This window comes from Prionailurus bengalensis, chromosome D2, assembly GCF_016509475.1.
Source record: "Prionailurus bengalensis isolate Pbe53 chromosome D2, Fcat_Pben_1.1_paternal_pri, whole genome shotgun sequence".
Lineage (NCBI taxonomy): Eukaryota > Metazoa > Chordata > Mammalia > Carnivora > Felidae > Prionailurus > Prionailurus bengalensis.
The window spans coordinates 85,048,843-85,068,220 of NC_057351.1; positions in this window are offsets into that span (position 1 = coordinate 85,048,843).

Genomic DNA, 19,378 nt, shown 5'->3' on the forward strand with positions numbered 1-19,378 from the left:
ACGAACTGTGAGATCATGACCTGGGCTGAAGTTGGACAGTTAACCGACTGAGCAAACCAGGTACCCCCCTTCCTCTGTTTTTTGGATACTATTTTGAAAATGAATGATTTATCAGACAAGTAGGATGCGACAAAACAATTAAAATCCTTCCATTTGAGAAGTCAAGGGAATGTTGATCTTTCATAGTCACAGATCTTGTTCCAAATGTCCTTTTGCTTTTTGTGCAAAGTAAGTGGATGATTCATTTTCAGAGATACCAAATAAAATCTGTGCTGTCTGCTTAACAATAGATTTACAACCTACTGGAAATATGTATGAATGCATGCAATGATTATGTGCCAAAGATCTGAAATCTGAGTCACCTCAGGAAATGTACATTTGTTCCAGTCAGACTACTTTTTGCCTTACCTGGGCACAGGCGACTTCTGGAGAAGGCTGTAACCTTTGTAGCACTCAGCCAATGAGGAACCAGGGGAGGGACTTACCTCTGTAGCACTCAGCCAATGAGGAACCAGGGGAGGGACTTGCATACTAGCGGATAAATTGTCTGCTGTAACTGCTCCAAGTGTTCCTGTCCATCAGACACCTGCTTTTGCAAGAACGTTGATTAATGCCTTGCTTCACTATCCTCTGAGTCTCTGCGTCCCTCCTTTGATTAGGTCAGTGGATTTATTTCTCACGTTTTTATTTTTATTTTTAAATTTAATTTTATTAAATAAGTGGCCCGCACTTGCTAGGGATTTCCTTTCCACTCAGAGGAGGTGCCTGGACCAGAGGCTTGGAGGCCAGTGAGCTGTCGTGGTCCTGCCGCCAGCTGTGGGGTCACCCCACGGAGCCTTCAGCCTCCACTCCAGAAGGGGCTGTGGACGAGCCTCTGAGGCCCTGTGCTCAGGTGTTGGCAGAGGCTCCTACTGGGTACAGGGCTCGTGGCTGTTCTTTCAAGACCTTAGCCAGAATAAGGATGAAAGCCTTCCTGGAAATGCCTCATTATTTGCCTTTGTCCCTGGAAGGCTGCCTCTGGGGAAGGGGTGGTGGCTCTGTGTCCACGTTTGGGGTCCTATCTGCAGGCAGTAGATGAGGTCCAGGCCTGTGGGCTGAAGCTTGGTTCCTCACCCCTTTGGGGGACCCTCTTAGTGTGTTTGGGACCTTGGCCTAACACTGCCTCTAGGGGTCCCTTTGGCAGACATGTCCAGGAGTAAATGTTATTCCCTGAGATCCAAATCTCAAGCCAACATGGTTTCTCCTAAACTCCAACTTTTTTTTTTTTGAAGAGTCATTCTTGAAAGATAGCTTTGTAAACCAAGGATCACCTTCTAAGATCTTTTAAGCTGCATAGAATGTAGCGGATCCTCGTGGGGGGCTCAGCGAATTATAGTATCTGTCTCACCGGGCATCCTAGGACAGTGATGCTTCCCAGTGGCCCAGTCCAAGAGGGCTTTGGTTGGTTTTGCTTTTCTCGTGGAATTCATGGAACAGTGAGGAGGATGTAAGAGAGGGTTTATCTACTATGTATGGGAGTTTCTCCACTGGGGAAAGTCCGGCTGAGCCAGGACTCTGTCTGCAGTTTCCCACAGAGTCCGTGATACGGGCCACGGGTGTGGTTGATGTTCAGTACCTCTTACGAACGAATGAGCGAGTGAGTGGATGAAATCCGCTACCGTTAAATTTGGCCACTAGAGGAATATGGCTGTCCCCGTTAAGGGGATACCATATATCTTTTTTTGCCTGTGTTTTTCTGTGAGTTAAACATTCTTTAGTAAGTGACAATCGTCTGTGAAACAAAAATTGACCGGTTGACCAATTGTCTCATATTTTCCATCTGTTGTTTACTTGCTTTTGTAGATTGTGCGAAGTTTCAGAACTGGTGAGTTGACACGGTCCCGTTTGAATTGAGTTGAATTTAATTCTTGCCGTAATGATGTATTCACGTGGGAGGCCCGCTCAGCTCCAGGGCTGATGATCTGTACAGATGGAAGGAGGAGAGACAGGGGGGAAGAAGGTCTTGGTGCCAGTCAGACCCTGGCTGTGCCCTGGAGGAGGATGGCCGTGGTGGGCAGCACCGAGCTGTACATGGTAAGAAGGGCATTGGACGCAGCACCCCCGAGTTCCCAGAGGGAGAGAACTGATCTGGGGAGATGGTCCCAGGGGAACCGGGGGGTACTTCACAGAGGTGGCATTTGGACTGATGCTGGGGGAATGGGTGCATTCAGATCAGGTGGCAGGTGAGGGGGAGGAGGGAAAAAAGTGGGCTGGGTGACCGGGAATAGCACGGGTCTTTGTTCTGTTGGAATTCCTGCTCCGCTGAGTAGTCTGGGAACAGACAGTGTCAGGCCTTGAAGGTCAGGCAAGGGGTCCTCATCCTAGGGAAAGGGGAGCATTTCATGGGGTGGAGTGGGACGAGAGGTGGCCACAGCCCACCCTCGGGAGGCGTCACCTGGAAGCCTGGTCCAGAGTCGAAGTGGAGCCATAGGGAGCAGGGAGGTCAGGCGAGGTCCCCAGGGAGGGAGGGAGACAGGGTGGTGGCATTTAGTGTGGGGAGGCAGGAACAGGTGCTGGAGAAGTAGGGAGTGCCAGTCATCCGCAGACAATAGAGAGAAACCATGGCTCCCTTCCAAAACGCTCCTATGACTCCACACTAAGTTTGGGGCCTCAGACAAAATTTTATCTCAGTGCATCAGGGCATGATACACTGGCCACAAAATGTGACTATTACTCAAGGTTCAACTTAGACTTTATTTTTAAAAAAATTTGAAGTCTATTTATTTATTTTGAAAGAGGGACAGAGAGAGCAGGGGAGGGGCAGAAAGAGAGGGGGAAAGAGAGTCCCAAGGAGTCCGATGTCGGGCTTGAACTCATGAACCGTGAGATCATGACCTGAGCCAAAACCAAAAGTCGGACGCGTAACTGACTGAGCCACCCTGGTGCCCCTCAACGCAGTACTTTGAATGTTAGCAGCACAAGCTGGTCTTGCCTCTGAATGTTAGTGCAGATTCAGGGTAGAATCTGCTGAACTGTAATAACCCGCCTTGCGTGGTGCTTTCTCTCACCAAACCATGGTCTGCAAGGCAGGGACCCCTGTCCTGGTCGTCCCTTGTTCCCGGCACCCGCAGAGCCTCTGTCACCATAGCGCTCGGTGCTCATCAGATGTTGGTGAGTACAAGCCATGAGACACATTGCATGTGAGATCTGCTCCAAATTAAGTTCAAGGACAAAAATTTGGAATTGTTGTGTCGACTCTGCTTTGTATCTTTTGTATTTTGTTCACAGTATTGAACAAAGTTGTGTCCTACTTCAGTAAAAATAGAAGTTTTTCAGGGTATTGATTTTCTGGAAATCTGGTTCTGTCATTTTATGAAACGAATGAGATCACTCTCCTTTCCTCCCAGATGTGACGTGTTACAGCCTTAGTGCTGATGGCCGTAATCAGGGGTGAAAGTGGCCCAGTAATCTATGGCTTTACGACCAGTTTGTGAATAGCTGCTATAATACTGTGGAAAGGTGTTCCAGCCAGACTGGAAGGTGAATCAGACCACGGAAGGGAGGATGTTAGCTGGAGGGAAGGATAAGAAGGCACAGGTGTTCCTACTCAGGCCCGAAGCCCTCCTGCACTGGTGGCCTCTCTGGAAACACGCACAGGGCAGCAGGGCATCGAGAGATCCCAGGGGGACAGAATGCGTATGGGGCACCCTCGGAGCAGGGCCTCTGCTGAGCTCCGGGTAGGTGATCCCAGCACCCAGGTCCTGGGTGCCCGGGGGATTCAGAGGAAAATCGACGTGAGCTGGTCAGGAAGGTGAACATAATGCTTGACTCAGGTTCGAAAGGTTGCGTCAGCAAAGCCGCATGGCAGTGCAGGTGACAGAGGATGTGGAAGGAATGAACTACGTCAAACATTTGAGCAAGTTTTCTGCTTTGATCTGGAAGTTGAGTTTCATTTGCCGAGCACACAGTGTCACGAGCTGCCCCGACGGCCTTACCTGCTTTCCTCTCTGTGGATTCTTTGCTTCCAGCACGGCTGGGTCTCCCAGCCGGAGGCTCCAGAACCTTCTGCAGCTTATTATGTTGCTGAACCACTCTCCACTCGCTCGTTGTGCACGCGTGCTGGTAGAGTCCATACGATATCTGACGGCAGAATAGTCTTCCAATTTTTTTCTGTCAGTTTTGGTAGATAAACAGGGTCAGGCTGGTCTGGCCAGCCGTTTAACAGACAACACTTCTGGGGCTGAATGAGAATTTCACCTCTGCTACATCAGAAGAGGGCTGCGTGCAGACCAGGACTTCGGCTGCAGAATTCACAGGCTCGTTCCCGACTGGAAATCTTGATGACACTAGACTCATGAAGCAGAGGCTCTGCCCGGTGTTTGTTCCCTGCATTTATTTGCGAAACAGCAATAGAGGGTCTTAAACGCGATGCAGACGGCACTGACTCTTTTTGTAAACGTGTGTTGTTCTTAAAATTGCACACCCGATTCCCCCCACCTGAGGATGAAACCCCTTCCTCTGAACCAGATGTGGACTCTGATCCTGGTTCATGGTCACCATGCAGAGAGCTAAGCTTGCCAGGCCCTCCCCTGATTCGCCACTGCTCTCCCAGGACCCTCGCTGGCCTTCGCTATCCCTCACTGCCCCTTGTGGCCCCTTGTGGTCCCTCGTGGCCCCTCGTGGCCCCTCACTGCCCCTGGTGGCCCCTTGTGGCCCCTTGTGGCCCCTCATGGCCCTTCACTGCCCCTGGTGGCCCCTGGTGACCCCTCGCTGCCCCTTGTGGCCCCTCACTACCCCTCACTGCCCCTTGTGGCCCTTGTGGCCCCTAGTGGCCCCTCACCACCTCTGGTGGCCCCTTGTGGTCCCTCGTGGCCCCTCATGGCCCCTCACTGCCCCTGGTGGCCCCTTATGGCCCCTCGCTGCCCCTCGCTACCCCTCACTGACCCTTGTGGCCCCTCGTGGCCCCTCACCGCCTCTGGTGGCCCCTTGTGGTCCCTCATGGCCCCTCGTGGCCCCTCACTGCCCCTGGTGGCCCCTCGTGGCCCCTTGTGGCCCCTCATGGCCCCTCACCGCCCCTGGTGGCCCCTTGTGGCCCCTCGCTGCCCCTCACTACCCCTCACTGACCCTTGTGGCCCCTCGTGGCCCCTCACTGCCCCTGGTGGCCCCTTGTGGTCCCTCGTGGCCCCTCGTGGCCCCTCACTGCCCCTTGATGGCCCCTCGTGGCCCCTCACTGCCCCTCATGGCCCCTCACTACCCCTCACTGCTCCTTGTGGCCCTTGTGGCCCCTAGTGGCCCCTCACCGCCCCTGGTGGCCCCTTGTGGCCCCTCGCTGCCCCTCGCTACTCCTCACTGACCCTTGTGGCCCCTCATGGCCCCTCACTGCCCCTAGTGGCCCCTTGTGGTCCCTTGTGGCCCCTCGTGGCCCCTCACTGCCCCTTGGTGGCCCCTCGTGGCCCCTCACTGCCCCTCGTGGCCCCTCACTACCCCTCACTGCCCCTTGTGGCCCCTAGTGGCCCCTCACTGCCCCTCGCTGCCCCTCGCTACCCCTCACTGACCCTTGTGGCCCCCCGTGGCCCCTCACTGCCCCTGGTGGCCCCTTGTGGCCCCTCGTGGCCGCTGGTGGCCTCTGGCAGACCCTGGTGGCCCCTGGTGGCCCCTGGCGGCCGCTTCATCCATCACTGTCAGGCTCCTCTGGATTTTCTCTCTGCCGCTGCGACAGGTGCCCTTTGCCAGCCACTGCTCCAGGGGAGACCCTCTTTGCCTCTCCCCCCTCTTCCTTCCTTTAAATTAAAACTCCAGATCTAGGATAGATATTGGCTGGAATGCACTTGAGCTTCTACTTATAGAGTGGCTTGGTTTTGACTCCAGTGGTGATTTGCTTACCTGTTGCATCGTCATCTGCCCGGTCCTGCATCCTCGGCCACCCCCACCCTCCACTCCCTCTGAACAGGCAGATATTTCAGTGACCTGCTGCCTTTGAATCTCAAAAGAAACTAGAAGTCCCAGGGACTTGCTGGATTTTTGCCAAAGACAGTGTCCCGTAGAGGTAAATGTGAGGAAACCTCCCACCGTCTTGCTAGGTGGGTTTTCATGGGACGTAGGGAGACAGAATTGAGAGGTGACTGGGCAAGAATCATCCCGTGAGGACCCACAAAATATTTCTGAGAGGTAACTCAGGACTCATGCCAGCCACCATATTCATAGGGTGCCTCCGGGGTGTCATTAAGCCCGTGAAATTTCTTACATTTTCCCCCAGAACAACCTCCCTCTCATTGTTCGGGAGCCTAAGGAGCCAGATCCAAAGGCGTCAATGATTTCTAGGTTTCTACAGAGAATTTTTCCTCTACCTGAAACCCATCTCCTTTCTCTTCCGTCTGGTTGCCCTCCTGCCCTCCTTGGGAGCCCAGACTCAGGCCACCCCTCCCCCCCCAACCAGAAGCCCTCCCCACCTCCCTCTAGGCAGGGGGCGATGCCCATCACACTTGGAGCCTGGTACCCCCACCTGCCCAGGAGGTGAAAAGCCACCTTTACCTCTGGATCCACAGCGTCTGGGTACCTGGTCCTACAGAGTCCTGGCCACAGCCGTGATTGTAGGTGGAGAGAGGCTGATATGGTGTCTGAACAATGGCTAGAGACTGGGGCATTCTGCTCTTTGGATGCCCTAAAGATTTTGTGTAAATAGTTCCTTTTCTTGTTAATCCCTAGATGTTAGATGAACAGAGATATGAAGCTCAATACAAATAAAGCCAGAAGCATCTTTCTTAATTAAATTTGAAATGCTAGTAATTATCCACATTATTAAAGCAGATTGAATCTACCTTATTGCCGCTGACGTGACGGGTGTTGGGAAGCTGGTACCTCCTCACTCACGATGGTTTAAACAACATTAAAAAAAAAAAAAAATCCAGCCCAAGAGACAATATCCACTGGCTCCTGAGCGTTCACTGCCCAGAGGTGTTACTTCAAAGGAGGGACGGAGACGTGTTTTACCAGTTGGGCCCACGAATGCCCACTCTCGTGGACACGGGTGTCCTCACCCGAGCTTGCATGGGTGCGGGGCTGTGGTTTCGGTCGGGGCGGGTGGAGGTGGGCGTCTGCGGGAACATGAGCGGCACCGGTGGGCGCTGCCCGCGGCACGTGCGGAGGTTTCTGTCTCTTTGCCAGGACACGTGGCTGTCGCCAGGAAGGCCACGTGTCTGGGGGAGGAGCCACGGCCGGATGCTGTGACCACAGAGGGTCGGGGCCCGTGCGATGCCCCCCCCCAGCCCCAGTCCTGGTCTCTGTCACCCCGGAGGCAGGCATACATGTGGCACAGCCTTGTGACTTAGCGCCAAAGCCCGTGGCAGCACTGGGCGTGGATACTTGGAGATGCCGACGTTTGCCCAGTCAAGCCTTTCCAATCTCAAAGGGCACTCGGCAGCTGAGGGCATGCCGATGGTTCAGGCCCGAAGTGGGGTAATGACCCTATGTGCAGGGGACGGAAGGAACGTGCTTGCTTGTTCTTATTTTCAATCCTTGGACCTGAATCCCTGGATCATCCCTTCATTGCTTTCAGTTGTGTGTGTGTGTGTGTGTGTCCATGTACGTGTATGTGCATGTAAATGTGCATGTGTGTGTCTACAGTGATCTGAGGGGCCTGTAAAAACCAGTGCAATTCTGGTAAAATACTTCTAAAATCTTTTTGTTGTCAGTAAATTTTATGTGTTCTCTGTATAAAGAGCAGGCACATTCTAGCTTAAATTAGTATATTTGCTATATTCTTAGTCTTTTAAAAAAGTTTATTTATTTTGAGAGCGAGAGAGACAGACAGAGTGAATGGGGAAGGGGCAGAGAGAGAGAGAGAGAGAGAGAGAGAGGGAGAGAGAGAATCCCAAGCAGGCTCCTTGCTGTCAGTGCTGAGCCCAATGTGGGGCTTGAACTCACATGACCTGAGCTGAAACCAAGAGTCAGATGCTTGAACAACTGAGCCACCCAGGTGCCCCTATTTTTACTTTTAAGAGTCTTCTCAGGGTTGAGCAACATTTGGGTGAGAACACCTAATATCTGACAAATCAAAGAAAACTTGAAGCTTATGCAGGTCTTAGGAAGCATATCGATTGAAACAACACTTTCTTTAAACTCAGCGAATTCATTTCGATGTGTTTTACCAAAACATGGCTTTTGACAGCTAATGACCAGGTGATTTGGTTCACGGTATTGGACAAGGCCCTCTGAGGACACACGGGTCCTCAAAGGCACAGTCAGTGCTAAGTTAGGAAAAGCACATTGGTGACCCCCCTCCCTGTCTTGCTGCCTGTTTTCCTTGGCCTCTGTCTCTGCGGGGGTCCTGCGGAGCGAGGCACCCCAGAAGGAGATGTGAAGCTTGGTGATAACCTGCACGTTGATCCCCTGGCCGCCTTGTTCCTGCCTCCCTGGCCCATTTCTCCAGACACACTATAGGCCGGCTCCTTGCTTGGCCACATTGGGGAGGAGAGTGGTGGGGAACAAGGCCAGGAAGTCTGGAAGCTTTCTTATCTTTGCTCTTGCTTCAGGCTGGATGGAGGGGAGAAGAGGGTGGGGGAAGCCGTCTCCAGGCCAGAGCAGGAGGTGACCTGAGCTGCAGGGGAGACGCTGAGGCTTTGGGAAGGATGGCCTGGCTGTGGCCCCCGGGGAGAAACTGATGGAGTCACGAGGGTGTAGAGAGGGACAGCTTTGGGCACTTCTTACAGGTGATGGAGACAGGCTGGTGTCCCTGGCCTTGCAGAAGACTCCTGTGTTCCACCTAAGACACGGGGGAAGTAGGAGCCACCAGCCTTGTAGGGGTCTTGATGATGGGGAGACTGGGTCTGTCCATGATATCCTGGTGCACACACATTCCAGAGCTCTTGCTTTACTGTGTGGTGCGTTGAACTGTGTCCCCCAAACTGCGTTCGTGTCCCAAACCCCGGGAGTCAGAATGTGACCTTTTTGGAAATAGGGTCTTTGGGGGTATAATTCATTAAAATGAGGTCATCTGGACTAAGGTGGATCCTGAACCCAATAACTGGAGTCCTCATAAAAAGAGAAGAGACACACAGAGAATCAGAACACACAGGGAGAAGGGTCCACGTGAAGACAGGCAGGGATTGGGGCGATGCTGCCACAAGGGGTGTCTCGAAGCCACCAGGACCTGGAAGAGGCAAGGATGATCTCCCACTGCAGCCACCAGAGGGGGCTCGGCCCCACCAGAGGGGAGCCGGCCGGGTGCGGACTCCTGGCCTCCAGGGCTCCCAGAGAATAAGTGTCTGTTGTTGCAAGTCACCCGGGTGGGTTGTGGCCCTTGGCGATGGTCGTCCTGGGAAACTAGACACCTGCCATGCTGGGTGCTGACCGAGCTCCTGGAACACTGGCACCAGGTGCTTGGAGGAAGAGAAAGGCCCCAGAAACCGACCGACGTGGACGTTCCAAGCAGCCTGATGTGCTGGGAGGAGGCCGCCGGGCCTCAGAAGTATTCCTCGTGCATCGCACATCTGAGTTTGCGCGTCTGATCCGAGGTTGGCTGGGTGTTTGTCACCCTTTTTGGTTTCCCTCCTCTTTCAAACTAGCGTTTTGCTTGTTGATTTCCTTCTAAATGCCTCCCCCAAAGTGTCCGGGGCTCTTCTCTGCTGTGTCTGCTCACTGCCCGCTGCTGCCCACCAGGCCCATGACGCTGGGTAAGGAGCCTGCTCCCTGCCTTCCAGAGACAGACACCTCCTCTGCACCGCGCACCCGTCACCCCTGCAGAGACCCCCAGCTAAATCTGTCACCATCGCAGCTTGGAAAGGAGTGTGTGCCGAGAGGAGGTGGATTTCGAATAAAATCACTCTTACCATCCTTCGGAGGTGAGGCCTGTTTTCTGCTCCGGGCCCAGAACTCCTTCTCTGGTGTAGGGCCGATGTCGTTGGAAATCCTGTGAGGCCACCGTTATCACTGTAGCTCCCGAGGCAGGCCTGTTTTGTGGAGTCAACGGGCAGGGCGATGGTCTCTGTCTCAACTCGTTGCCTCAAGCCTCTTTGTGAAGCCTTGAGGGACCGTATTTCGCCCTGAGCACCAGGGGTTAAGTGGTCCCTGTGGTGGCCTCCCTGGGACCACGTGGACTGGCCTGCAGGGGCTCCCTCTGGCCTGGCAGAGGCCCTCCACCGATACCCCTGTTTATGCTTCGCCAGCCCAGTCTGGGGCAGGGATGAATTTATCGTGTTCATGCCTCTCTCAGTGACAGTATTGAACGAAGAGACATTCAGGGCATCTTCTGAACTTGTGAATTTTGAGACTAGAATCATAGCTTCACAAAATCACTTGTAGAAACAATTCCGAACTGTAATTTACTTTGCTTAATGTAAAGAAACCAGGAAGCGTGGCCTTGCCGCTCGGCTGGCTATTTTCTCTAGACATGTCACAGCCTGTACACATAGTGAGCCCCCAGGCCTGTAAGCCAAGAGCTTTCACACCCCAGCGGGCTGAAGACGATGTATGGAGAGTAATCCAGGGGGCTCGTGTTGGAATTCCAAAGGCGGGAGACTTGACTTTGCACCTGAGGGGCCCAGCACAGCTGCCGGTGCCTCGTGACTCATCACAACAGGCGCTTCTGATTATCTGTGAGCTGAGTTTGAACTTTCCAACAGAGTCCATCAGCGATCCAGACTCTGCCCTCGAATCATCTGGTTTCTGGAATAACACACCTGGAAGACTGCAGGGCCCGAGTCTGTCACTGTGTGGTGTCCGTGACCCTGAGGTGTTCTGGAGTGTGGAACAGAGTGCCTCCTTGGAAGTGTGTGTGATGTCTGACTGAGAGGCGGTGGGAGGAAAGGTGTCCCGGCTTCCAGGGGTCAAGAGTCTGTGCACCTGTTCAGCTGCGCCTCCCTGAAATCCAGAGTCCCTCCTGAGAAAGAAGGCTCTGTATCCCACGGCTCACCCCAACATCGACTTCATCGTCTCATGTTTCCGTCCTGATTTTCCGCTGACATGGCTGTGTAATTGCCTGCAGCCTGGTAATTAATTGTTAGTTCTGGTTGCACATTTGCTCCTCCAAGAGCATGAGGCCCCTGTGTTGGGAAGGTCTCTGAATTGGATTTTCATCTGTTTGGCACTGTTAATTGGGAGAGTAGGAGTGAGGCCATTTTGGATGGAAACACATTACCCTGGCGTCCACCGGATCCCATCGAACATCTCTCTTCCAGCCGCCTTGCATATCCACGCCGATGGTGACTTCGGAGAGTGACTTGAGATTCACGCACAGACAAGATTGTGGCCTTGGAGGTTGCTTCTGGCACCGGAGGGATGCCCGTTTATGGCTTTTGCTGTGCTCAGTTTAACCTCAGTTTCTACCCTTTGAGGAACAAAAGAGCAGCACGGCCCGGGAGGCTGCGGTATTAAGCCTGTGTTGGCAGAGTTCCCTGCACAGTAGGGCCTGTTTGAAACTTGTTTGAGTGTCCCCTCGGCTCCTATGCTCAGGGTGCCTCCCTCTTTTCTGACTTCCTCCAGCACATTTACTCATGGCCACACGGTTTACTCCTGGTTTCTGGCACGCGTCACTTTGCTTGCCTGGTGCCACTTGCTGGGAGGACAGGAATGCCCAGCACCAGCCCTGCCCCCGTGGTAGGCAGAACAATGGTCCCCCAGACATGCCCGCGTCCTAACCCCTGAAACCACCGAAAATGTCCCCTTATGTGGTGGAAGGGACTTTGCAGAGGTGGTTGAAGGAGATACTTTGAAACGGAGAGATTATCCTCGATTACCTGGGCTAGCCCAGTACGAGGGTGGCAAGGTCAAAGTGGGGAGGGGGGACACAATGATTGAGCCAAATCTACTTCAGGCTGGAGTGAGGTGGAGGCCAGGGCCCCCAGCCTGGAGGGCAGGCACCTCTAGAAGCTGGCACAGGCAAGGAGACAGATTGTCTCCTGGAGCCTCCCGGAGGGACGCGGTCCAGTGAGACTCCATGCACCTGTTCAGCTGTGCCTCCCCGACATCCAGAGTCCCTCCTGAGAACGAAGCCTTTGCCTCATAACCTGATGATCCGGCTTTGTATCGGATTTCAGAGTTCTGACCTCCAGGACCGGAAGATGATAACTGTGTGGGTTTCTTTTAAGCCATTGCGTTTCTGGTCATTTTTTCCAGCAGCGACGGGAATGTGGTGCAGAACCTGATGCTTGCGAGGATCCCGCCGGCGAGGGCGAGTCTTACACGTGAAGGTAGTTTCAGAGCGAGTGCTAATAAACAGTCCTCGCCGTCCCTCACTTGGCTGAAATGAAGACCATTCATTGCCTTTTGATTCACGAGCTGAATATTCATATGCACGGAGCGGCAGCCTCTCCCGCAGCCTCCCCTCACGATGCAGCACCGTGCGAAACATCTGTGAAACGGCGACCTGAGAGTTTCCATTTAACTTGCTTTCATGAAGGTTTCGTGATGTATTTAAAGTAAAAACGGTGAGTGTGTCACCTGTCATCTTTTTCAAAGCTGCCAGAAAGGTAAGAAAAAAGGGAAGCAGAGCAGTATTTTGAACTTTTGAAAGCGTCGTTTTCCAGAGCCCTCAAATTCCCGGTGGAAGACGGAACACATACCTTTGGCTTAAAAGGATACTTTGTAGCGCTGTGTTTCTTTTGTCCTTTTTATTTTATATCTCAGCACGTCCCTAATTTATGGTCCGCGTGTGGCCTTCATAGCAATTAACCAGAGGCCTTCAGGAAGGTTTCAGAGAGAAAGTGAGGGACAGGGAGTCACAGAGGGGTGTCCTGGCCTGGCCAGCAAGCGGCTGGTGCCCTGGGTCAGTCACTCCCCCTGGCTGGATTTTACTTTCCCTTTCTGTGATGGGAGCGGCTGTGTAGACAGTCCACAGGCACGTGTCCCCCCGAATCCCGGTTCCTCCCAGGCCGTTTTAAGGGGATGCGTATCTGTTCTACTCAGCTAGAGATTTCCAAACAAGGAGTCTTCACAGGTAGGCTGCCCTTCCAGGATTCTTCTCTTGAGAAAAACAAAAACAACAAACAAATATGTTCCTAAACATGTTAATAAGCTAACCAGAGCTATTCATCATTCTGATTGAAACCTTTTAAACTGCATAATTGTGCGCTGTTTTTCTCGGTTACCTTAATGAAGTAGCTTTTGGGGCAACAGTGATTAACTACAGGCTTGATCGAGTATGATGCATTTGTCTTTAAGTGTCTGCTTTTTTTTGGTCATAAATTTATCTTAACTCCCTGTGAGAAGTGAATCGGATAGGACGGTAATGCAGCCACAGAGATGGCTGTCATTGCTTCCTTCATTTCATCCAAGAGAAGCAAATGGGGGTGAAGTGCCTATTTTCCCTTTCTTAAAAAATTTTTTTTATGTTTATTTATTTTTGAGAGACAGTGTGCAAGCGGGGGAGGGGCAGACAGAGAGGGAGACACAGAATCCGAAGCAGGCTCCAGGCTCTGAGCTGTCAGAACAGAGCCCAACGCGGGGCTCGAACCCATGAACCGTGAGATCATGACCTGAGCTGAAGTTGGACGCTTCACTGACTGAGCCACCCAGATGCGCCCCCCACGTATTTTCCCTTTAAATGCGGTGACTCCCCCTTTCCTGGCAGTGCTGTGCCTTACGGGCTGGCCCTGTTTCCCAGTGAGATCTACAGCCCCGTAAATGCATATATATATATAAAAAAAAGACTTAATATGTGGCTTCTTTAAAGATTTATGGGGGACTGCAACGAGATTTTGTATTAAAAAAGTATGGATCCTAAATTTTATGTTTTAATAAGATCAGAGGTGCTGATTCATTGGCTTTTTGGTACTTTATAGAAAGCTAATAAATACAGATCTTTGACTCTTGTGGGACTTCTGGTGTTTTGGTCCTTCATCTGAGCTCACTTGTACATTATTGGGTAAGGTTTCTTGTTGGAATGATTCAGAAAATGCATAATTCAATAACCTGAGAAGGAAGTCCTCTCATAGGGAGTTAAGATAAATTTACAACCAAGAAAAAAGCAGACACGTATCCCATCCTTGGGATAATCCAGCCCCTCAGATGTGAACAGTGTGTAATCCGTTGGAATTCCCAGCCTGAGAACACTGTTTCCAGTTCCACGGGTCAAAGAATTGTTTTTAGTCCCTTAACGGTAAGTCGTAAAGGAAAAGATGTAGAAATAATTGCTTATGGCTTTGAGAAGTCTATGAAATCATGCTGATCCAAATGAAATAAATAGGTTATGAGATATAAGAATTATCTGCTCTAGTAAACGTGAAGTGGCCATAACTCAGCAGCGTGATATCATCCCCTGTGTGGAGGATAAACAGTGATCCACGCAGAAGAAGGGGGTGAGGGGAGACAGGCCGCCAAAGGGGGGCGGCAATAAAAAGCTTTCTTTGTTCTTTGCCATAAAACTGCCTAACGACGTGATCTCGAAGCCAGAAGCCAGCCAGTTACCCCAGGGTTGCTGAGAACGACTCTGGTTTCAGTAGCCCTTGGGCATTGATTCTAGTGTCTGTGTTTTCACGCCTGCTGTGGAACTGGGTGGCGCCCTCTACCCGGGGCCCCTTTTTCCTCCCAGTGTGATCCAGTGCAGGATGTGGATTGGATACAAAATGGCATTCCAGATCTTTACAAGCCTTCTTTTAAAAGTTGTCACGAGGGGCGTCTGGGTGGCGCAGTCGGTTAAGCGTCCGACTTTAGCTCAGGTCACGATCTCGCGGTCCGCCAGTTCGAGCCCAGCGGCGGGCTCTGGGCTGATGGCTCAGAGCCTGGAGCCCTCTTCGGATTCTGTGTCTCCCCCTCTCTCAGACCCTCCCCCGTTCATGCTCTGTCTCTCTCTGTCTCAAAAATAAATAAAAACGTTAAAAAAAAAGTTTTCACGAAAGTCACCTGAATAATTCAAGTTCATCATAGAATTCAAGAAAACAAGAATATACAGGTATTTTAAAAATGAATAAAGATCGCTCATATATCTCGTACCTGGAGTCAACTTAATGCTAATGTTTTAATGTATAATTCTTCCAGACTTTTTATATATATATGTGTACATGGGTATATTATACATTTATGATAATGGATTGCACTTTGTGTTCTTTAAAAAAAAAAGCGTTTACTTAACATTAATATGTCCAATTAAAAAATTTCTTTTTCTGTTAATGCTTTTTGTCATGTTAAGAAATAGTTCCCCACTCAAGATGAGGAAGATATGTTCGTATTTTTTTAAACTTTGTTTTACCATTTGCATTTATATTAATAATAAGTCTTGAATTTAATTTTTGGATACGGGTTGAAGTTGGATAGAAGTGTATGGGTTTTTTTCCCCATATCGATATGCACTGGCTTCATTACCAGGTGCTAAAGAACCTGTCCTGTCCCCGCTGAATTTTGGCACGTCCTTTCATAAAGCAAGCGACTGTATACGCATGTCTGTTTCTGTATTTTCTGTTCCCTGCCGTTGGTTTCTTTATCCATCATGCAGAGATATCGCACTGCCCTGATTCCCTTTGTGAAGCTTTGTTGGCTGATAGTTTGTCTCACAACTTTTTTATTCTTCCTTAAGACTGTCTTGACTATTCTATGCTTATGTATATATTTATTTTTTGTATTTTTGTATGGATTTTGGAATCAACTGTCAACTTACACAGAAATACCTGCTGGGATTTGGATTGGGCTTGCATTGATCAATCTGAGAAGAACTGACATTTTTTTAAATAATGATTTTTCTAATCCTTAAGTAAAGAATATCGCTCCTTTTAAGCCCTTTTTAATGTATTTCAGTAATGTTTTGCAGTTTTTCACATAGAGGTCTTGCACTTGAAAAAAATCATCCATAGATATTTGATGTTTTTTGATGTTATGTTAAACAGTATTTGAAGATTTTTTTCCTAAAATTTGTTGCTACTACGTAGAGACAAAACGGACTCTTCTTAGTGGTTGTGTTTCCAGTGACATTTCTAACTTCACCTGTTAATTCTAAGTTTATTCATAGGTTATTTTAAATTGCTGTGTATGCAATTATGTCATCTGTGAATCTTGACATTTTTATTTTTTCTATCTATCCATCCATTATCTATCTATCCATCCATTCATCTATCCATCCATCCATCCATTACGTATCTAGTCATCCATCCATTATCTATCTATCTATCTATCTATCTATCTATCCATTATCCATCCATCCATCTATATGTCATCTATCTTTTTTTGCCTCATAACTTTGGCATAATATCTCTAGCACAATATCTAACAGAAGTGATGATAATGACCATTCTGAACCCACAGAGAAGGTGTTCACTATTTTAATGTCAAGTATGCTATTGGCTGTAGGGTTTTTTCCCCAATAGCTACTCTTTATCACAATTGGGAAGACCCTTTCTATTACCAGTTTTCTGAGCATTTCAATCATGATTGCATATTGAATGTTATCAAGTGTTGTCCTTCATCTGTCGAGATAAGTCTATGGTTTTGTCCTTTACCTTGTAGTGTGGTGAATAACATTGTTTTGGTGTTTGAATGTTAACACTTGCATTTCTGGAGTAAACTCCATCTGTCTTGATATATGTTACTTTACTATCCCTAAATTCAAATAGCTGATGTTTTGTTTAGGATTGTTGTGCTTAAACTCATAAAAGATATTGGCTTAGACAGTAAAACCTTGGATTGTGTGTAATTTGTTCTGCGAGTGTTCTGCAAGATGAACAAACGTTTCCAATAATTTTTTTTAATATTTACGTATTTTGGGGGATTGTCCAAGCAGAGGAGGGGCAGAGAGAAGGGGACAGAGGATCTGAAGTGGGCTCTGTGCTGACAGGCTGACAGCAGTGAGCCCAATGTGGGGCTCGAACTCATGAACGCAGATCATGACCTGAGCCAAAGTCAGACGTGTACCTAGCTGAGCCCCCCAGGTGCCCCTCCAATAAATTTTAACTTGATAAATGAGCCACGTCTTGCGATATGAGTCGTACGTGATGCTACATGTCACATGACCACAACTGAGTCAATGCTTCTTGAAATTCGCTTTGATATACAAGTGCTTTGGATTACAAGCATGTTTCTGGAATGAATTGTGCTCTCAAACCAAGGTTTTACTGTACTTTTCTTTTTTTATAGTGTTGTCGTTTTTTGGTATCAGGTCCATGTCATAATCACAGAATTAACTGGTAAGTGTTCCCCTCTCTTCTCTTCTCTGAAAGAATGTGTTTTTAGGTGGGTATTATTATTTTTAAAGGTTTGGGGATGAATCAGTAAATCCATCTGGGAACAGTTTTCTTCATGAGAAGGTGTGGGACTGTCGGTCCAGTTTTTAAACAGATACAGAACTATTTAAATGCTCAGTTTTTCCTCGTGCCCTTTAGGTTGTGTCCTTCAACAAGTTTATTCTGTGCATCTAAGTTTACAAATTCCCCGGCATAAGATTCTTCATAATGCCTTTTCTTTTCTCTTTTCTTTCTTTTTTTTCTTTTCACAGCTCATCAGGTCCTAGCTACATCTGCTTTCCATTCGTGAGAGTGGTAATTTTTCCCCCTTTTGGCCTCATAATTCTTACTAGAGGATTTAATTTTATTAACATTTTAAAATAACATGATTTGGCTTCATTTCTCTGTGTTACAGGTCTGTTTGCTCCTTCTCTGATGCCTATTCTTGTCCTTGTTATCTATTCTCTTCCACATCACTTTGCTCCTCTTCTGGATTCCTGAGATGGCAGGTCTTTTAAAAAAAATTTTTTTTTAACACTTACTTATTTTTGGGAGACAGAGAACAAGCAGGGGAGGAACAGAGAGATGGGGGGAAACACAGAATCCAAGGCAGGCTCCGGACTCTGAGCTGTCAACACAGAGCCTGATGCAGGGCTCGAACCTACAAACCGTGAGATCATGACCTGAGCCAAAGTCAGTCGCTCAACCGACTGAGCCACCCAGCCACCCTTGAGATGGCAGTTTAATGAGAGTTAACCATTCCCCGCTGCCCCCTCCCCTCCCCCGGGCTTCAGGATATGCATTCCAGGCTGAATCCCCACTCAGCACTGTTTCATCCCACAGTTTTTCATATCCACATTTCCATTACCGTGCAGTTCAAAATATTTTTTTTTTTGTAATTTTGTCTTTATCCGTGGGTTTTGCTTGCTTAATTAGCGTCCTTTCCTCTTGGCTAAAAGAATCCGCTGTAGCACATCTTCTAAGGCAGGGCTAGTGCGACGAACTCCCTCAGCCATTGTTGGTCTCGGGAAATCCTTCTCTCTCCTTCATTTCTGAAGGGCAACTTTGCCTGGTAGTGTTCTTGCTTGGAAGTTTCTCTTTCTCAGCACTTGGAGTGTATCAAGGTTTCTGCTGAGAAACCCACTGATAGCCTTCTGGGGGTTCCCTTGTACGGGAGGAATTTTTTTTTCTCTTGCTGCTTTTGAAATTTTCTTTGTCTTTGATTTTAGACAGTTTTATTATAATGCGTCTTAGAGAAGATCTTTTTGAATTGAAATCTGGGGGGGGGGGGATCTAGGAGATTTACGAACTTCAATGTCCAAATCTCTCTCCAGATTTTGGCAGCTGTCAGCCATTATTTCTTGAAATAATCTTTCTGCCTGTTTCTCCTTCTCTCCTCTTTCTGGGACTTCAGTAACACATAGATTATTCTTCTTCATGGTATCCTACAGTTCACATGGGCTTTCTTCACTCTTTTTTTTAAATGTTTATTTCTTTATATTTGAGAGAGAGAGAGAGAGAGAGAGAGAGAGAGAGAGAGAGAGAGAGCCAGTGAGTGCAAGGGGCAGGAAAGGGCAGAGAGAGAGAGAGGGAGACAGAGAATCCCAAGCAGGCTCTGTGCCAACAGTAAAGAGCCTGATGTGGGGCTAGAACTCATGAACCGTGGGATCATGACCCAAGCCCAAATCAAGTGTTGGACACTTAAATAACTGAGCCACCCAGGCGCCACATTTCTTCGCTCTTTTTTATTCTTGTGTCTTTGTTCCCTGACCGGATACTTACAAAAGACCTGTCTTGGAGCTCACACATTATTTCTTCTGCTTGACCACGCCTACTGTTGGTGCTCTCCACTGCATATTCTTTTCATTTGCTGCACTCTTCAGCTCCAGAATTTCTTTTTGGCTCATTTTTATGATTTCTATCTCTGTTTTGTTCATTTATTGTTTTCCTGATTTTGATGAGTTGTCTTTCTCTGTTTTCTTGTGGCTCCTTGAGCACCCTTAAAATAACTATTTTGAATTCTTTATCAGGCAAATTGCAGATTCCATTTCTTTGGGGTTGGTTACTGGAAAATTGCTGTGTTACTTTACTGGTGTCTTGTTTCCTTGATTTCTCCTGTTCCTTGAAGTCTTGTGTTGCTGTCTTCACATTTGAAGAAGCAGTCACCTCCTCCAGTCTCTGCTGACTGGGTTCAGGAGAAAAACAACTTTCATCAGCCCTACTGGAGATTCTGAAGCATTCTGAGTACACCTGTGGTA